General features: G+C 36.0%; 1 pseudogene; it reads right to left on the bottom strand.

Annotated features, from left to right (window-relative positions):
- The window catches only part of LOC105992789, an 88,473-nt pseudogene extending 76,274 nt beyond the window's left edge, over positions 1-12,199 (bottom strand).
- Positions 12,200-14,226: the final 2,027 nt, after the last annotated feature.

The raw sequence follows: 14,226 nt of genomic DNA, 5'->3' as shown, positions 1-14,226 counted from the left end.
TACACTCCCACCAACAATGAAGTAAGGTTCCCTTCTGTCCACATCCCCTCCAGCATCTGTTGTTATTAGAGTTCTTGATTTTAGCCATTCTAACTTGCATTTCTTTTATTGCTAGGGAGGTTGAGCATTTCTTCATGTGTCTATTGGCCATCTTCTTTCCTCTTCAGAGAAGTTTCTCTTTAAGTCTTTAGCCCACGTATTTATTGGGCAGTTGTTTCTTTGAGGATTTGTTGTTGGGGATTTAATTTTTTGAGTTCCAAGCACATTTTAGATATGAGATCCTTGTCCGTTGTATGGCTAGTGACGATATTCTCCCAATCCGTGGGCTTTCCATTGATCTTGCTAGCTATGTCCTTGGCCATTGCAGAAGCACTGCAATTTCATGCAATCCCATTTGTCCAACATTTCTTTGATTTGTTGTGATTCTGGGTCTCTATTAAGAAAATTTCAGCCTGTGCCAAGGAGTCCTAAGGTTTCCCTATTCCATCCTGCAATGTTTTCTGAGTGTCTGCTTTTAGTTCAAGGTCTTTGATCCTTTTGTAGTTGATTCTGGTGCATGGTGATATATAAGGATCTAGCTTTAGTTTTCTACAAGTAGTTAACCAATTTTGCCAGCACCATTTATTGAAGAGGCTGTCTTTCTTCCATTCTATTTTTTTAGCTTCCTTATTGAAATTAGATGGCTGTAGGTCTGTGGGATCATTTCTGGGTTTTCAAATTTGAAAAACGAAATCAAAACAGAACTTAGAAAGTGGCAAAACTCCCATGCTCCTGGATTGGCAAGATTAACATCGTGAAAATGGCAATACTTCCCAAGGCTATCTACAGATTCAATGAGATATCTATCAAAATTCCAACCTCAAGGAAATACAAGAGGCAATCCAAAAATTCATATGGAACAATGAAAGACACCGAATAGCAAAAACGATCCTCAACAGAGAGAACACTGCTGGAGGAATATCAATACCAAATTTCAAACTCTACTATAAAGCCATAGTAATCAAAACAGCTTGGTACTGGCACAAGGACAGACCTTGGGACCAATGGTATGGAGAACATTTCTAAGAGTAGGGCATTTTTGAAATAACGTTTATTCCAATTCTTCTATTCATAGCATACGAAAATATATATTACATGAAAAAGAAAAACTATATGTTAATGGATCATGCTTTTAAAAACCTTTGAAACTCACCTTATATGCTTATATTTGAACTGGCTATTGCCAGTCTTCTTTTTGCTCATGTGTATTCTTCTTTGTCACAATTTCCATTGTAGACTTTGCCAATTAACTTAAGAAGACCACTTTATTTTGGACTTTGTTTAACTTAAATGCACACAACCTAACTACATTCTAATACTGCAAATATCACCATAAATGGATAAAATTGCTCTTGTGAAAAAAATATTTCCTTTGTCAATTTAACATCAAACCATATCTCCAAATGCTGAAATAAGGATATAGGTTTACCCATTGTAGCAATGTGATGTACAAGACACTATGTTGAAAATGAACTTTACGGCTTGGGGGGGGAGGGGATGCTGGGAACTTGGGGAGGGAAGGGATGGTAGTGGAAAAACAAAGGAGGAGGTTACAATGCTCGATAGGAAATATACTCATTACCTTACTCATGTAATTGTAACCCCTCTGTACACTATTTTTACAATAAAAAACATAATAATAAAAAACATATCTCCAGAAATGAGGGTTAATCTGCACATAAAGTTTATATAATATTAACTTTTGCCCAGATATACAATATGGAGATACAGGATTTCGTGTTTGCCTTACTAAGTCTCAGTCTTGCTGTGGTCCCATAACTTTTTTTTTATCCCTCCACGATTCTCTTCAGTAATGGGAATATTTATTCTGAACCATTTTATATTGGAAGTATATAACTTGGTTTTTGAATTTTAGAGGGTTTCATAGCTAAGAGTTTGCCTTGAATGGCAGAGGAGACTGAGTTTGAAATTTGGGTAGTGCTAGAACTTTAGGTTAGGAAGAATTACTATATTCTCAGTTGTGCTTAGTATAGTTATATCATATTAGGTAAAAGTATGACCATATTGTTGTCTTTATGTGCAGATTAACCCTCATTTCTGGAGATATGTTTTTTATTATTATGTTTTTTATTTTGGCTTAATATAAATACAGATGGTCACATGTAGAAATATTTATACATATATGTGTATACATGGGTTAGTTTTCATACATATATTTCTTTGTTTTGTCAGCTAGGAAAACCCCAAAAGCAACAATTCTGAAGCAATGAAAATATTCAGTGCCTGGATCTTGATTTTTTACAATTATTCTCCTATGGAAGCCTAGCTATAGAAAGATGCCAACTCCTGGGAGGAAAGAAGAGACAGAAGAAGGAATGAAGGAAGGAAAGAAAGAAAGAAGGAAGGAAGGAAGAAGGAAGGGAGGGAGGGAAGGAGGAAGTGAGGGAAGGAGGAAGGGAGAGAGGAGAGAAGGAAGGAAGAGAGAAGGAGGGAGGAGGGAAGGAAATGCACATATATATTAATACAAAAATCAGGGCAATGTTAGTATATGTCTGTAATCCCAGCACTCAGAAATTTATACAGAGCAATGCCAAGTTTGTGACCAGCCAGTTCTATAACACAAGGCTCTATTTTAACTCACCGGCCCATTGAATGCACTTTCAGTGTAATTTCTTTAAAAATAGAGAAAGTTTGTTCAGGTAAGGAAAAATATTTCATTATTAAGCTTTGATAAGTTGTGTGATAGGTACATGGTGATGTTATCAGTGGATGGAGTGTACCAGATGTTCTTTGGTTATTTGAGTTCAACATCTAAAGATGAGATGGTGGTACAGGTATATCAAAAAATTCACAGAGTTGAAATATACCCAAGACGTGATGTGTTAGCAAAGCAGAAACATATTTGAAATATGAGGCAAACAGTTCAGTTAAGGGCTGACTGTACCAAAATTTGTTCAGGGTTAGTTTTATTATGAAGTATGCTGGGGGTACTAAAAAAGTAAAGCCCTTCCTGTGGAATTTCTCCCCTAAATGGTTTGATGTTTATGTAGTGACTGCCTAGATGTGCAAAGTCATATTATTGTGCTTTGTAGAATGTTACCCCAGGTGCTTTGACATTATGTCCTTTTGGTCTTTTCCAGTTTGGTCCATCAGAGCAAGTCATTACACTCTTATGACACATGCACCACCTTGAAGGGGTGAGTACACTCCATCAACAGGATCTAAGATGGTTCTTATAATCACTTGTCTAGGTTGTCAGCCATGTGGCTTGTATGGTACTAATTCTAGGAAGAAATAAAATTTTATAACCCATAGCATTTCCTCAGTCTTGCTCATGTCTACCTAGTTGCTTATGGTAATAGTTACACATGCTATATTATTGACTACAGAATTCTATGTCCATAAAACATTTCCTAATGAAAAATAAGGCAAACTGGAAGGAAGTTGAGACTAAACCAATCTATTTTCCTGTTAAAAGGAACAAAGAATTAGGATTAGAGCTGAAAGATGAAATAGAGTCAAGAGATTTACTTGTTTTGTTGTTGCAATCCAGAAGTTAATAGACTGTATCAGTGTACTTACAAGAATAGTCCATTTGTACATGAGAGATTGCTAATGCAATAGAGAGAGACATGGTAATTGGAAAGTAAAATGTTTGAGAAGAAGCAAGGGAAGAGAACCTAGAGCAGTTGTGGGGGTTCTTGCATTTGAATAGGAAGAGTGAATTTTATCTGCATTATAGACCATAAAAAATTGCAACTCAGTTTTCCTTTGTCCCATAATTTTCAGTGTTAGTTCTAAAGGCTGCCTAACCTCAGCAAATCACCATAGGTTTACAAAGTTCTGCCCTGTGTCATTAGGAATGTAATGCAGCTGAAAAGTACTTTCTCTTAGGCTATAATTTGGTTGCTAGCACAGCTGTCTGAATCAAGAAGAACAAAAGGTTGCAACTTGTTTACATCACTGAATCCCCAGTGAAAGTTTAATGTTTTCTGATGAAAGTGATTTCTCACATTAGCAGAAAATATATGGGATATTCTCAACAACCTGACTTTATGTTTAAATATAGACAGAATGATATGATGTGACACATTCTTCTCTGCTCACCCTTGAGCAACAGAATCAAAAAGAAAATCATCAAAGATCAAGTAGCATTTTAAAGGTCATTTTGTACTAGAAACGTAAGGACATGAGTTTTGGACATCATCTACTTCTTTTATTTGCATCAATCAGGTGGCAAGAAACTATTGAATTTAGTATTGATGGTATTAGGTAAAGTAATCATAGAATCAAATAAAAGAAATTAGCTCACCTGGGAAATTTATGAATCATCTTATCCAAACCCATTTTTCACTTCAGTCTAACTTCTACAACCTGTGGATACAAATGAGGGTCTCTTTACAGTCCTACCCAAATCAAGGCTTAGTCAAGCAGGAAGCTAATCTTTTTCAAGCATCCTCAAATTATTTGCAAGACCCCACAACATGGCTATCACAGGAGGTATAAAATGAATCTGACAGCTTTAGTCACTTCTGGTTTCCTTATTTCATCTACTCCAACATCATTGTCTTCTAGATCAAGAGTTCACATTTAAGGTTAAGAAGGAGTGTGACCAAGTATTTGAGCATGTGTCCTGTGTAGTCTGATGTCTAGGATTAAATAAGCTTGATTTTCAGTATATGACTAACATGAGAAGTGACTTAACTTTTATAAAGTTCATCAAGGTCCAAAACTATAAATGGGGCTGTGCAGGGAAAAGAGATCTTCTTCAGAACAACACGTGTGGATGTTCTACATACACAGGCATGTTTCTGAGGAAAGGTGGAAGAAATTTGTTGCTAGAGCATATCCAAAGGAGAAGCAACATGAAATTGATAGAAGGAATCTGATGAAGTACTGAACACAAAATGTCTCATGCATATTTTGTCCTCCTGCTTCTTCACCTCCTTCCTCTTTTTTCATTTTCTTCTTGTATCATTTCATTTTACCACAACAAAGTATACACACTTTAAAAAGGTATATACCTTTATAAAACGTGTATATTGCCTAACATGGTAAACATGCCATGAATACTTGCGATGTTTATTCACAAAATTGTTACATAAAGCTTCACATTTACAATTTCTAATGGCATTCTTGCACTTGAAAATCAATGCTAATTACCATATCTGTTCTTAACCTATTCTATCAATCTTAAATATGTCAGGGCAGAGCAGGAACAGGGATACATAGGAAGAATATCTTCTAGGTCTGTGACACATTTTGACATATAGAGTGAAATATCTTAAGCAGGGTTTGTGTGGAATATATGGAGAGAATTCTGACACTCTATATAGTTTCATAATGGTACGAATTTTTGCCTTCTTACTCATTTCTTCATTCGTAGTACATTCACTTTTTAAGTGAATACTTTTGACATTAATATGCAGAAGTATAAAAGGCACATATTTAATGGAAATTAAATACTGAGTTTCTGTTTCTCAAAAACATTGTGAAGGATGGCTTTTCTGTATGCCAACAATGAGAAGAGCACAGAATACCTAGGAATTAACTTAACCAAAGAAGTGAAGGACCCCTATGATGAAAATTTTACAAACCTGCAAAAGGAAATCAAAACAGAATTTAGAAAGTTGAAAAACCTCCAATGCTCTTGGATTGAAAGGAACAACATCGTGAAAATGGCAATACTTCCCAAGGCTATCTACAAATTCAATGCAATAGCTATCAATATTCTAACCTCGTTCTACAAGGAAATAGAAGAGGCAATCCAAAATTTTACATGGAACAATAAACGACCCAGAATAGCAAAAACAATGAAGAAAGAACAGTGCTGGAGGAATATCAATACCAAATTTCAAACTCTACTACAAAGCTAGAGTAATCAAAACAGCTTGGTACTGGCACAAGAACAGACCTCAGGACCAATGGAATAGAACTAAAGATCCAGAAATGAACCCACAGACCTATGGTTACCTAATCTTCAATGAGGGAACTAAAAAAGTAGAATGGAATTAATACAGCTTCTTCAGTAAACGGTGCTGGAAAAATTGGTTAATCACTTGTAGAAAACTAAAGCTAGATCCTTATGTATCACCCTGCACCAGAATCAACTCCAAATGGATCAAAGACCTCTGAATCAAAGCAGAATCTTGAAAACATTACAGGAAGGAATATGAGAAACCCTAGGTCTCCTTGTCACAGGCCAAAATTTTCCTAATAGAGACCAAGAAACACAACAAATCAAAGAATGGTTGGACTAATGGGATTGCATGAAGTTGCGAAGCTTCTTCAAGGCAAAGGACATAGCTAGCAAGATCAACAGCAAGCCCTGGGACTGAAAGAAGATCTTCACTAGCCATACAATGGACAAGGGTCTCATGTCTAAAATATTCTTGGAACTCAAAAAACTAAATCCCCCAACAACAAATCCTCAAAGAAACAACTTTCCAATAAATAAGTGGGCTAAAGACTTAAAGAGAAACTTCTCTGAAGAGGAAAGAAGGATGGCTAATAGACGCATGAAGAAATGCTCAACCTCCCTAGCCATAAAAGAAATGCAAATCAAAACAACACTGAGATACCACCTCACCCCAATTAGAATGGCTATAATCAAGAACTCTAATAACAACAGATGTTGGGGGGGGTGTGGACAGAAGGGAACCTTACTTCATTGTTGGTGGGAGTGTAAACTTGTTCAACCACTTTGGAAAGTAGTATGGAGGTTCCTCAAAAGACTCCACATAGAGCTCTCCTATGACCAAGCAGTCCCACTTTTGGACATTTATCCAAATGATCACAAACAAGGACATACTAAAGCTACCAGCACGACTATGTTTATTGCAGCATTGTTTACCATTGGTAAGATAATGGAACCAACCCAGATGCCCCTCAGTAGATGAATGGATCAAGAAAATGTGGTATATATACACAATGGAATTCTATGCCTCCATCAGAAAGAATGACATTGCCCCAATGTCATTCTTGGAAAATGTCAAACTTGGAAAAATATATATTAAGTAAAATAAGCCAGGCCCAAAGAAACATAAGTCCCATGGTTTCCCTTATTTGCAATTAGTATGTATGTGAGACAAGCAGAAACGGTCAGAAAGTTGATGTTAGGTGAAATGAACCCCAGGATAATGACTCAAATGTTTTTTCTTTCTTCCTATTGTTTCTAATATATTTATAAGATGATTTCTTTGTTGCTTTGTATGTCCCTCCCCCACGGTATAACCCCTGTTTTCACTGTATATGATGTTGGTATAATTTGTAGAGGAAAGGGAAAAACAAATTGTTTAAATAGGGATACAGGTGGACCCATTGAAACAATGAGATGTACAAGATGTTGTGTTGAAAAACGAACTTTACAACTTTGGCTGGGGCGTAGGCGGGGAAGGAGGAAGATGGGAGGGCAGGACGGTAAGGGAAAAGCAAAGGAGGAGACCACAATGCTTGATAAGAAATGTACTCATTACCTTGCTCATGTAATTGTAACCCCTCTGTACAGTATTTTCACAATAAAAAATCTTATTAATAAAAGTGAAACAAAAAAATCATTGTGAAGGTATACATAACTTGAACTAAATGTTCATGAAACTGATCATAGGTTAAACAAGAGTCCCACACAGGTTAAGGAAGCATCAATATATAAATACAAAATTGGCAAGCGGGGTTGAGAAGGTGGCTCAGTTGTAGAATGCTTGCCTTGCATCATGAAGCCCTGGATTTGATTCCTCAGCACCACATAAGCAGAAAAAGTTGGAAGTGGCACTATGGCTCAAGTGGTACAGCGCTAGCCTTGAAATCAAGAGCTGAGGGACAGCCCCCAGGCCCAGAATTCAGGCCCTACAAACAACACAAAACAAGTTAGCAGGCTTAAGATTATTATCAAAGACAATGTGAGCATCTACCAAAAGGTATATTTATATATTATCACGCTAGAAAATACCACTTACTTAGATCAAATGACTGCTCTTCAAATTAATTGTTCTAATTTTCCATTATTATGCATGTGGTTCAGTGATTTTGATTATATTAAATCTATTAGCAGAATTACATAGACAGTTAAATATGCCAGTTTTATGCCAATATGATATAATCAAACACCTCAAATAAAACAACATAATTACAATAATCTTTAGATTATTTTCATCCAATGAGTGAATGAAAAACAAAGCTTTAGGGAGGTATTTATTTTGGAAGCAAAACATGTAATACTTTGGTGACTGTCCACTAAATTCCAATATTGAATATACAGCAATTTTTATGCTTGTCCTGGGGCTTAAACTCAAGGTCTGTATGGAATCTCTCTACCTTTTTGGTTCAAGGCTAGTGTTGTACCACTTGAGGCACAGCTCCATTTCTGGCTGGCTTTGAATCACAATCTTCAGATCTTAGTTTACTGAGTATCTAAAATTATAAGCATGAGTCACTGGCACCCAGTTCATATAGTATTGTCATGACAATGAAAATGTATACATGTTTAATGTATCAGTATTGTTCTTTTAATATTAAAAAATCTATGAGACATCTATGAACTTTCAATTGTTGAGTTTGACACAAATTTTGATTGCATCCAACAAAGTTTCAAATGCAAATTTGAGGGCACCATCCTAAATCTAATGAATCATGAATACAGGGTAGAGCCCAGCAGAACAGAAAAGCTTGTGTTTTCAAACATTCCAGGATTTCTGAGGCACCTTAAAGTTTGTGAACACTGTTCTATTCGATATGTAAGAGCTCTCTGCCTTTCCTAATGTCAAGTTAGAAATATTTGAAAAGTCTAGGAAAATTACCATAGCTACAATATTGAGCATAGTATCATAACTATATGCTTACCAGGTGCTTAAGCATTTTGGTAAGGACTTTGAATGGGTTATTTCATTTCATTCTACCCACAAAATGAAACAAGATATTTACTATTACACTGCTATTATCTTGGGTTTATGAGCAAGGAAACTGATATACCAAGAAAATGATATACCACAAGCCCATGATTTAAGAGAAAGACTGAACAAGGCAATCTAAATATCCTCCTGTAGCTCATTATCCATCAGCTCCACTTCTCATCTTTCAATGACAAGGACCACAAAACAGAACAAAAAATCAGTTACATCTTGCTTTTTATACTACAATTGATATAAAATATGTTTATTTGGCCAAATATCAAATACTTTATTATGATCATTGAGAGATAAGCCTCTGATAGATTGATTTGGAATGATTTCTAGTGGGCAGACCAAGTTAGGTGATGAAGGATGACATGAAGTATGACATTATCTCATATTAAATCTTGTATTCTTAGCCATTTTCATCTAAATATGAAGCTATTTTATATCAAAGAATCAAGGAATCAAAAATATACATCTTTTGCCAATACCATTTAATCTGTTTATTGTGAAAAGAGTTGATTTAACTGCCCTTTCATTTCAGCATTTCTGCCTACAGCATAAATTGCAAACCTTCAAATTCTGCTCCTCCTCTGTGTCAGAAAATCCATTTTTACATTATGATGTTCTGGGAAATTAAATTTGTTGCCTAAAATCAACCTTTAAAATTTTTACTTTTTAAAAGTACAAGTAAACTTTACTGGATGCTTTTGCCTGAATTGTGCATATTCTGTATTTCGAATTATACTAATGAGCTACTAGAATGTAAACACATTTATTATTTTTGAAAGTGGTAGGAAATCAGCACTTTTCTTCAGATAATTAGCTCCTTTATCCCTGAAATTTTGAAAGAGTTACTAAACATACTGTAGCTTTGTCCAAAGTGAATGAACCTCAGACCATGATGCTGTTTGGTTGGAAAAGAAAAATTGACAAGCGATAGTATAAAAGTATCTATCTCCATTTGTGGTTATTGTTTTTTTCATTTTAGCTAGTCAGTTAATCATCTTTATTTTATTTTATTATTATCTAAAAGTAGTTGTACAAAGAAGTTCCCAGTCTATAAAACATTATATGAGTACAAGGTGTCTGACAACATTGCCACCCGTTGCTCCTAACCCATCCCTTCTCTCACTTTCTTTTTTTTCTTTTCTTTTTTTAAATTGAGATTAGGTGATTACATAAATTTCCCATATTTCACAGTGTCGTGGAATAGTGATACTTAGTTAAAGTCACAAACACATTTTAACCTTCAAAAGGCAAATTGTCATTATCATGGTCTAAAAAGTTTGTGAATTCTATGAGCTTTGACAATACAATTATTTCTTCCACATCAGGTTATGTTTACTTTTCTTTCCTTTTGCTTAGTGTAAAATGTTTTCTCTTTCCCTCTCATCCCATTGCCTTCCTTCCCATCGCTGTTTTTGCATTTCTTAGTTCATTTTCATGTATGTCCAGTGCAGCGAATGGACCCCTTTGTTGTATGTTGTTCTGTTTCCCACTTATTCTCATTTGTGGTTAGTGTTTTAACTAATAAAAAAATTTGAATTGTAAACATTTAAATATGAAAAAATAATATTTATTTTTCTCATGAATGAATTTTGGGGGGAATAAATTGTGTATGGAATTGGATCCTGAATTATTTCATATGTTTACTCAACACAATTGATTACTGAATTTTACATACTTCCTATATTTCAATTTTATTTTTACTTCATTGTACTAAAATTTCATATGTACATATTTAAAGAAGGGCACTGGTGGCTTACACCTGTAATCCTAGTAATCAAGAGGCTCAGATCTGAGGATCACAATTCAATGACAGCCCTTTCAGGAAAATCCATGAGACTCTTATTTGCAATTAATGACTAAAAAGCTCAAAGTGAAGTTGTGGCTCAATGGGTAGAGCGCTACCCTTGAGCAAAAACATTCAGGATCAGTGCCTATGCCATGAATTCATGCCTCAGGATCAGCACAGACAAAAAAGAGAATGTTATATTGGCATTAAAAATAATATGCAAAATCCTGTCAGAAAAATCTTCTATGATTAAATTTTATTAAATATTTATTTCTAGTTTTGTGTATATTTGTTTGTATGGTCTCACACTTAGGAATAGGAGAAAATCATGAAGAATATTTCTAAACAGAATATTTATAAGATTTAAGTAGCATAAGAAAGTCATGCCAAGAAATAAGGCTTAGTCATTTTCCAAAAGGCGATATATAATTTACTGCAAACATGAAGAGAACTCAACTATCTTAGTCAATAAGCTACCACTATATATAAACCAAAATAGTAAATGTTACAAAAATGATAATAGCCATATCTGGTTTTGGTGTTCAACATGCTAATAGATGCTCACCCTAGAACCAGCAAACAAACCCTTGTATACACTTAAAAGAAAACACAGATATCCACCAAAAGACGTACTAAAATGTCCATTTGTAAGGAAAAAAATCGTTTTAAGTAAAGTAAGCAAGGCCCAAAGAAAGAATTCATGGTTTCCCTCATTTGTAATAAATAGTATATATCTAGGATAGTTCTAGCAGAAGATCATAATAGCTCAATACCAATGAACATATGACCATATAAGATGATGCTAAGAGAAACGAACCCCAAGATATAGAAAAAAGAGGTTTTTCTTGTTGTTGTTTTCAATGTACTATGTGAAGTTATTTCTTTTTTTCTTTCATTTTGGTTTATCAATTTTGTTTAACATGGTTGTCACCGTATTTGATTTTGTTATCCTGTGAATTGCATATATGTTTATCTGAATTAGGGAAGAGAAGGGAAACAACAAAATGGTGAGAAAATGGATAAAGGGTAAATCAATGCAGCAGCTCTATTCACAAGATAATATGTTGGAAATGCACTTTTAAACTGGGGGGTGGAGATTGGTGGGGAGGGAAAATGGGAGAAAAAGAGGGAGAAGTTAACAATGTTTGACAAGAAATGCACTCACGGAAAGTTCCGGGAAGAGGGTGGTGGAGAAGCTGAAGGCTAAACAAGCTCTCCCGTAGAAAGAGTTTTAGTGTTCCAGTGAACATTCCTAAGCCAGAGAATCAAACCAAGTGTGCCATCACAATACAGAGAGTTAGGCCAGAGAGGGAAAATCCAGGCAACGAGACAGATCTGAGCACTTGCCAACAGCCGTGGCTGCAGTGGCAGCAGCGGAAGTGGCAGCAGCAGCGGAAGTGGCCATAGCCACTATACCTACAATAACAGAGTCCGGGACAAAGGCACTAGACACGGCAAGTGAGCGGATTCTACTCAACACCAGCAAGAACTGACAAGGAGCAGGCATATTCATACTGCAGTTCACAGACCAGAGACAACCTAGGAACCAAGACTCTGCGTAAGTAGAAGCCTGACATCCTCACTCCTTCTCAGGGAGCAGAGGAGGGAAGGCCACCCTTCCCCTCCCCACTACCGAAGATCTCCATCTTTGATACTGACAAAGGCCCAGCTGAGCTGCTAGCTCCAACTCAGGCCTTGGAAGAAACACAGAGTCATTTAGCAGGCCAAAAGAACCTAACCTGGCCTGCCAGACTCAGCTCCACCCAGGGAAAAGTCACCCAGCTTAGGCCGCCAGCCCGAGGAGGGGCTTTTTTCACTGGGTAAACAGAGCCAGAGGCTGCCCCTCTCTACAGCAGCCTAGACAATCAATTGAAATTCAGTAAACATAAACCCTGAGAATGGCTCCAGGCTGGGCTCTGTGAGTTTCTCAGAAGCTAGCCCCTCAGGGAAAAGCTACTGTTTGCTGAAAGGCCTTAACTCTACCCAGAACCTAGCCTCATCACAGCATCTCCAAACTTGAGGAAACAGCAATCTCCCTCTTTTGTGATACTCAAAGTAGATCCCCCTACCATTGAACTAGCCTGGGAGGAGGATCACAAAATCCTGGGTAAAGCAGAGCATTTTTCTGCCTGCTCAAACAAACTGACTTAAGAAACCAACCAAGCCACATGAAAATCAAACACCACAAGCAGACCAGAGACTACAACAAGAGAATGATTACGGACACAAGGGAGACACAGGACCTTCACACCCTTTCCAAAAAAAATCAAAGAACTTTTTTTTTCTTTTTGTACGTTTTATAAAAAAATTTTTTTCTAAAATTTTTTTAATTTTAAATTTTTACATTTTATAAAAAAATTGTTTTCTAGCACCTTTTTTTTTTCTTCCTCTTATAATTTTTATTTTAGGGGTATATGTGTGTGTGCTTTGTTCTTTCTTTTTTTTCCTTTAAAATTTTTTTTATTTTTTTTGTTTTTCTTTAGCTCTACAGAACTTCTGATCTTTATTCTTTCTTTCTCATTATTTTCACCTTTTCTTCTCTTTCATTCTTCTTTGTGTGACTTAATTGCTGTAATGTACATCCTCAGATATACCCGTAGTCGATTATTAGACTTTATCCCCGATTGCGTAGACACTTCATACAGAAATTTATTACTCAATTCAAAACCTCTTAGACTTAAATTCCTTAATAGCATTACTACCTCTTTATACCTATATAATATTTTAAGTCTTTTTATTTTTAAGTTTTTCACATCTCCTTTATATCCCTCCCCTTCACTCATTATATCCAGGTTCTTCTCTGAATATTTCATTCTTAAATTTGCATAATTTTAAAGCATTGCACTTTTTAATTCTTACATTTTTGCTTTTCTATTTTTTTTGGGTCCGGTCGTGGGCCTGAATTCTGAGCCTGGGAGCTGCCCCTCTGCTCTTCAGCTCAAGGCTAGCTCTCTACCACTTGAGCCACAGTGCCACTTCGGGCTTTTTTTCTTTTTTTGCTTATGGGTGCTGAGGAATCGAACCCAGGGCCTCAAGCATGCAAGGCAAGCGCTTTACCACTGAGCCACCTTCCCAGCCCTGCTTTTCTGTTTTTTCTTGTCTCTTTTTTCCCTTTATCTTTCTTCTTTTTTTCTCTCTTTACTTTCTTTGTATCCAACCTATTCCTGCTTTGAGATTAGGACTTAGTTAACTCTCTCTGTGCCTTCCCACATCTCTCTATTCCTATTTTTACCCACATGTCTCCCTAAACCTAATCATTTCTGGTTTGCCAAATATTTCTTTGCTGTTCTTAGCCCATTAATACATACTTGTTTGATGTTGAATAGATATATCCGTTGAACAAGATTGTACCTGCAGACATTTGACTGTACAACTACAGACTTTGGTTGATGCTTGCCTTAAGATAATGTTCTAGCACAAAGCCCAAATGGGCAGAAAAAGCCGGAAAAAAAAAAAACACAAGAAAAATGGCAAGTCCCGGTATCTCAACTCCCACTCATGATAATCAGGGCAAAGAACAGATAATGAATAATCCAGAGG

The sequence above is a fragment of the Dipodomys ordii genome, unplaced genomic scaffold (assembly GCF_000151885.1).
Source record: "Dipodomys ordii isolate 6190 unplaced genomic scaffold, Dord_2.0 Scaffold88, whole genome shotgun sequence".
NCBI classification, from domain to species: domain Eukaryota; kingdom Metazoa; phylum Chordata; class Mammalia; order Rodentia; family Heteromyidae; genus Dipodomys; species Dipodomys ordii.
Note: the sequence above shows the minus strand (reverse complement) of the source record. Positions and strands in the feature narration are given on the sequence as shown.